This window comes from Argopecten irradians, chromosome 7, assembly GCF_041381155.1.
Source record: "Argopecten irradians isolate NY chromosome 7, Ai_NY, whole genome shotgun sequence".
Lineage (NCBI taxonomy): Eukaryota > Metazoa > Mollusca > Bivalvia > Pectinida > Pectinidae > Argopecten > Argopecten irradians.
Window position 1 is genome coordinate 31,231,513 of NC_091140.1, and position 6,550 is coordinate 31,238,062.

A 6,550-nucleotide genomic window follows, 5' to 3' on the forward strand; every position below is an offset into this window, starting at 1 on the left:
AATATTTCATTATTTTCTTGTTCGTCTCATGAAAATTTTACCTTATCTCAGGATAATCAACCCTTCTTTGTACAGTAATGGATGAAAAGTTAATGTTTCTTAATTTTTGAGTATCCACATTGTTTGAAAATATTTTTGAAAGAGCGCACAAGTTGACCATTCTTTAAATACTTAGGCACTTCACCTAAGTACATTCCACTTCATTAATTCCGTAAGTGGCTCCGAGAGCAAGACTGCAAAATTACACTAAAATATTTTATTAACTATATCTCAACACAATTATCCCTTATACAAGGTTCTCTAGGGATCTATACAAGTAATGAAATACTTTCTAAACTGTTATACTTTAAAACGGAAACCATTGAGATACGTTTGGAAATAATGGGTGCTGGCCACTCTGTTTACAATTCCGAGAGAGACTTTTTGGTCTTAGCCTTTCTGTAACAGGTCATTTACTCTATATATAGATGCATGTGGAGGGGAGGGGATAATGTTTTATCGATTTACAATATGATCCCCATACCTTCAAAACGTTCAATAAGATTGGATTTTCCTGTGAAAACCAATATCACACAGCCTTAAAGCCTTGGTGTATTGAGCAGAAAGTCTAAATCACGAAACTTGTCAAATTTGGAGGAGATAAGGGGTAATTTTCGATTAGATAGCCGCCTTTGTGACACAGGTAGCCGTATCGGTATAGTGGTAATAATTTTCATTTCAGGTGACTGTAAATTAGACGTTAATTCGTAATCAAGGTTCAATCGAGGCAAGTTTTACAGGTTTAATGCCCATGTAATCTGGCCGTTATCGTCAATTCTCGTTATCACATCCCAAGTTACACCTGTCTATGTTAGACACACATACCTGTGTATCTGGGGAGGAGGAGAAAGTGACATCTCGGTCTCCCCCAAACACCCAGGAGGTGCAGGAAGGTTTAAACTCGGGTATAATAGCACATGTGCCCAAAATCTCACCTTGTGCTAAAAATTGGTTACACCGAGACCAATTTCACATGTGCAAATTAAAAGCAGTAAACAGTATAGCGGACAAAGCACAAATGCATCCCATTTTACACCTTCGATATTCCAGGGGTTAATACCAATGTCATTATATAACGGCAGTGATAGTAACTCCGGGAGTATCAAGAATGCTCGTTTTAAGAATGACAGATTAGAAAATGCTAAACTTTTAATGTTGTCTTTAAAAAGAGATCGTCATTTTTTAAATTTTTCTGTAAAACGATTGTTAGAAATAAGACTATCTATTTTAGGTGAAATGTTTCGCCCTGATCTTTTTTTCCATTCAATGATAAGATTTAAAAACCGTTCGAGTTGTCCAGTGTTGGTTATACCCCTGTTATATTATAATAAATACCTTGATTTATGAATTTATATATATATTTTATATATAGTAAACAATGATATCGTCATTACACAAAAAGTACATACATCTATGTAGAGTTAAAGTGCATCGAACCATGTTAAAGTAGCCTTATGAATTATTGTACAATGTATATTTTAGACACGGGCGACTTGTTAAAAGCTTTCGTGTCATTAACGCATTAATGATGGCAGTTAATTAAAAGTATAGAACGGAATGGTGTCAGAATTAATAGCATATTATGGCTCTTTATAATATATTTATGTGGCATCGCTCAATGAATTAACCTGTTGTTAGCGTTTATACAACACGAAAGCGGTATCTTATATCATGAGATGCGGCAGAATTATTTCACAATTTTAAAGAATAATTTGCAATAAAAGATAGATTTAATTCTTTCAAAAAACAAGTTATGAATATTATTAACACTCATCACCTGCTTTTAATGAACTCATTTGACGGCGAAAATAAATGCGTATTGTTTTCTTGTTTGGAATGGCAGATCAGATAAAATTATTTTATTTCCAAGTGTCAAAAAGATGAGGATGGCAACCAAATAATTTATATAGAGTAGATAGGGATGTCGTTTGATATTAACTCCGTTTAAAAACAAATTACACACAATAAGTATATTTGTGGAACATTTAACATCGTATTTTGGGGAGAGGTTGCTAACATTGACAATCAGAGCCACACAACACTCGAGTGTCCGGCGGACAGAAATCAGGACAGGACTGTTTGATCTGTTCCCCACGAATCGCCATTAACAGGTCAACATATTCACGAAAAGGATAAATACATTTTGTCTCCGAACGGAATACCTGAATTCTCAGGCTCGATAGACATGTAACTAAGATGAAGACATCTGACGCCCCATAGAGTACACTTTGGAGAGATAGGATCGTAGCATCGTATTTTTACTGGAGAATAGCCACAATTACATTTATATTACACTGTAGTTTTACATTAACCGCTGGGTAGATTTTGAATTTTGATAAAAATATAATTCAAATGAAATAACTTTATCGATTAAAATTACTGTCTAGTTTATGTATATATTTTACAGTGTACATCTTTATCAGTGCAAATAATCACTAGGTCGCTAATAATGACATTTTTTCTATATAGTTCCGTTCGTTGTGCAGTCTTCTGTGAAAGAGGTGATGGAATTTTGAATACTTATTCGAGTTCGGCAGGGTTGCGATTTTGTTACCTTGTTATTTCATGCATGTAATACAGTATAATTTGCAATTAAATCAGCTTCCGTAACGATTTTTCTCAAGTCGACAACAATTTTGTCTTAGATAGAGATGATATTTTGTATCAGGTTTAGAAATCATACATCTTTATTTAACTGCCCTATTTTATTTTGATAAATTCTTTACATACAATTTTGATATGATCTTTATCTCCGTTACATAAAACGTCATTTAGCGTTCAGGACAGGAACTAGCTAAGTGTTACTGGTGTCAAGATTCAAATAAATAATTGGCAGTTATACGGTGGCCATGGATGACTTCACAGATAAAAATGGTACGAAATCTTATTTTACCGGTTGACGTATTTCGATAAAGTGAATGCATACATTTTTTTTTTTCATTTTTTTTAAAATTAAAAGCAAAAACTAAAATTTTACACAAATTCTACGTAATGAGGCATAATCGAGGTGTAAAACTGTAACCAAGTTATGTGACTGATTCAAATTATGTAATTTAAAAACAATAATAACATCGACATTTTTAACAATGTTTTAAGAAAATTGTGAGTGAAAGTATACATTTTAACATCAATAAATAACACAATATGGCACAACATTTGAAATCCAACAAAATTGCGTATACATTCTAGATCATTTCCAATTATCGCCTATTGTTTCCGTAAAGTAATATACAATGAACTGTTTACAAAATCGCGATAATGTTTAAATCTTTTCTCTTTGATGTGGGGAAACCATTATTTGATTTCCTATCTTTATTCAAGGATTAACGCGCCAAGTGTTATAATAAGGTGAAAATTGACGAAGACAAAAATCAGATAACATCTTACCTGTCCGTGAAAGGTGCCGCTAATCCCCGCAATCAGGTAGATTACAGGTGTTAATTCTCTCACAGGTCGACACAATAACGTGTTATCATCGGATCACAAAGACAAAATCCCAGGTAAATCTATAAATATACATACACAGGTAAGCAAAGTCACAATTCGTCTGTCTGTAATCCCAACCTTCATGAAAATTAATTCTTAACTTTACACAATCTAATTAAATCTCCCGGTCGAATAATGACCAGAATAATCATTGGCCAATCAGAAGCCACGATTCTGTCGTCTGCTGATCGCCTACTATCTTACCGCTGGAAGGTACGGACGGACTACTTGATGGCGGCAATATATATATTTTTTTGTATTGACAGTAGTAATAGATTAATTGAAAGGTAACATGGCCGATGGGGCGTGTATTACGTAACTTTATCTGATCACTCTATTTACGTTTGCTGTCGAGATCTGTGTTGCTTGTTTACACAGGCGTTTTGTGATGTGTAAATATCCGCGATTGACCATCATCAATATCACATTGTTATGGCGCGAGCACCTGTCTCCGAGCAAAACTAACAAGCTTGTCTCTTTTTTATCAGTGTGAATTAAACGCAAAAGGGTTAATAATCACTTATTGTACTATAGTGGACGGTAACCTTTTTATTTTAATCACCAGAACGTGAGACAAAACTGGACAAGTGGGTTAAGCGGAGTGACCAGTTTGTGACCCACTTTGATGTTTTAGGTACGGTCTCCAGATATTGATCACCGATATTCAATATTAAAAAAATATATTCAATGATAATGAATGCATATTAATGAACTTGTCAATAAAGTGATCAAAGAGAAATGAGTCCATTTATCAATAGGAGACAAGATTAACTCTATATCCATTTTATACCGCTACAAGCCATTCCTTTGTATTGATGAAGAACTGTTTATAATTTGATAAATATTTTCTTTCTTTCGATATCATATTAAAATTGATATATGGAAATACTACCAAGATATTAATTTTTTGTCTTTTCAAGCGAAACTTTACAATCGCCCAGTCAATTTACATTATAAAACAACATGTTTCAATTATTTTGACACTTTATTTTTGTAATAGTAATATGACCAGGAACGAAAAAGTACGCGAAATAAATTATTTATTGAACATAGAAATATCAACACTTGAAATTGATCAATATCATCACTTTTGACCCGTAACACAGTTTAAGAATGGTGAAATTGCATTCCAACAGAATGTACTGTTTATAGAGATGGTGACGGATCCTTTTAATAATTACAGAGTTTAATCTATATTCTTATGTTACAATGAATTAAAACAAACCAACAAAGTAAAATAGGTCTTATTTATATGTTGACGAATATCACGAAGGTCTTCTGATATATTAACGATTTCATATCACGAAACTAATGAAAAAGAAAGAACAAACAATAAATAAATAAAGTGCAGCAATTACGACCAGAAATTATATATAGGAGGTATATTTATGCGAAAAGAGAAACTATTGGGTAAATTGTACTTTTTTTGGCTTTCTGTCATTATCATTTTGTTAATGGTTGTATTTTGTACGTCAAAACAATTTGGCTTATAATCGATGTTGAACTACATGTGGTGCAAAGAATCACTAGTCCTATTGCTAGTATTAGTGGATGCTATTTGTAATGTATCTTCTGTAAATAATTCACATCTTGTCTGCTATGATGGTGCGACATCCAGTGACTTTGTAAAAAATATTTTTGCGACAGCTAAATTTTTTGAAAACACACTGTTTACACGAAATGAATCATCGTGTTATCATTAGCATATATAACCAATAAGACTAGATTGTTCAATCAATTTTAATGAAGTAAAAGCATTATTATCAACGGATATAGGTACATATTGACGTCAGAACATCGACTGGTCCTCTGGGTATCCATTTCCAATCTGTATAGATAAGCATCACATTATTTTATAGCTAGACAAAACAATACATTTGAGGGCGTAGTGTATGATTCCAATACGAATAGATAGAAATCTGCGACATTTTTATGGCTAGCGCCAAATGTTTTATTGGGTATAATGCAATTGTATACATATGTCATTCTGAAACATTGCCTGGTAGTGACCTAAATTTAGATGCAGAGAAAACTCAACTCGATGAAAGGATGAAGATCATTGAAATTAATCCAGGTTATCATGTAAGCAAAATATTAAAGGTCTTATAAAAATACCCTTGAAACAGATCAAGTGAAAAGTCCCCTAATAGAAATAATAGAAAAAAAAGGAATCACTTTTGACTAACAACAAACACGTTCAATATATAAACATGTTATCCCAGTGTTCGGACCTTAACCTGGATACAACTGTTCTAGTTAACACCTAGAACTTTCTAGTCGAATGACTACTACTTCCCATATGTAAATCTTAAGTTGTAGAAATAATCACTGATGTATGACAGGACATTAGTAGGATACTATATAACATCTAACAATAAATTTACAAAAAAGTAAATAGGTCAAAAACCAAAAATTTTGTAACAAGATAACGCTTTTATTACTACAAATTAAAGCAGTAGACATGTACTACATGTATGTAGTTTTAATAATGTCCAAAAAAAAAATTCTAGTGAATTAACGAATTTGTCAAAACACGGGTAATTGTTCACGGATGATCGTCTGTAGCGTAATGATATACAAAAAGTCACTTTGAATACGTGATTATATCAAAATGGAGTGCATTAGGTTTTAAAAGGTGTGAAGATACAAAGTCTCGTTAAACTCTCATTCCGGAAATATTATAACATTTTACCGCCTATACGATTTATCTGGTCTGAATCGGAGACAGTTTAGTACAAAATGTTTGGTTCGTTTTTATTTTGATGTAAAAGATCTTTATTTTTCAACAATTTCACAGCAGGCTATATATCAACAATCACGTTTTTGCTCTGTAAATGGGTCATACGTATATATACCTATACAGCCTCTTTCTGTACGTTCTAGACAGCAGCGGCATTTTTGGATCATACCCTTCTCTTCCTACACCAAGGGAAAAAGCAAGTGTGGAAATCTTAATATCCATCAACAGTTATTTTCTATGTATAATTGATAGATTTAACTCTGAGATTAAATAAAGTTCCCTGAC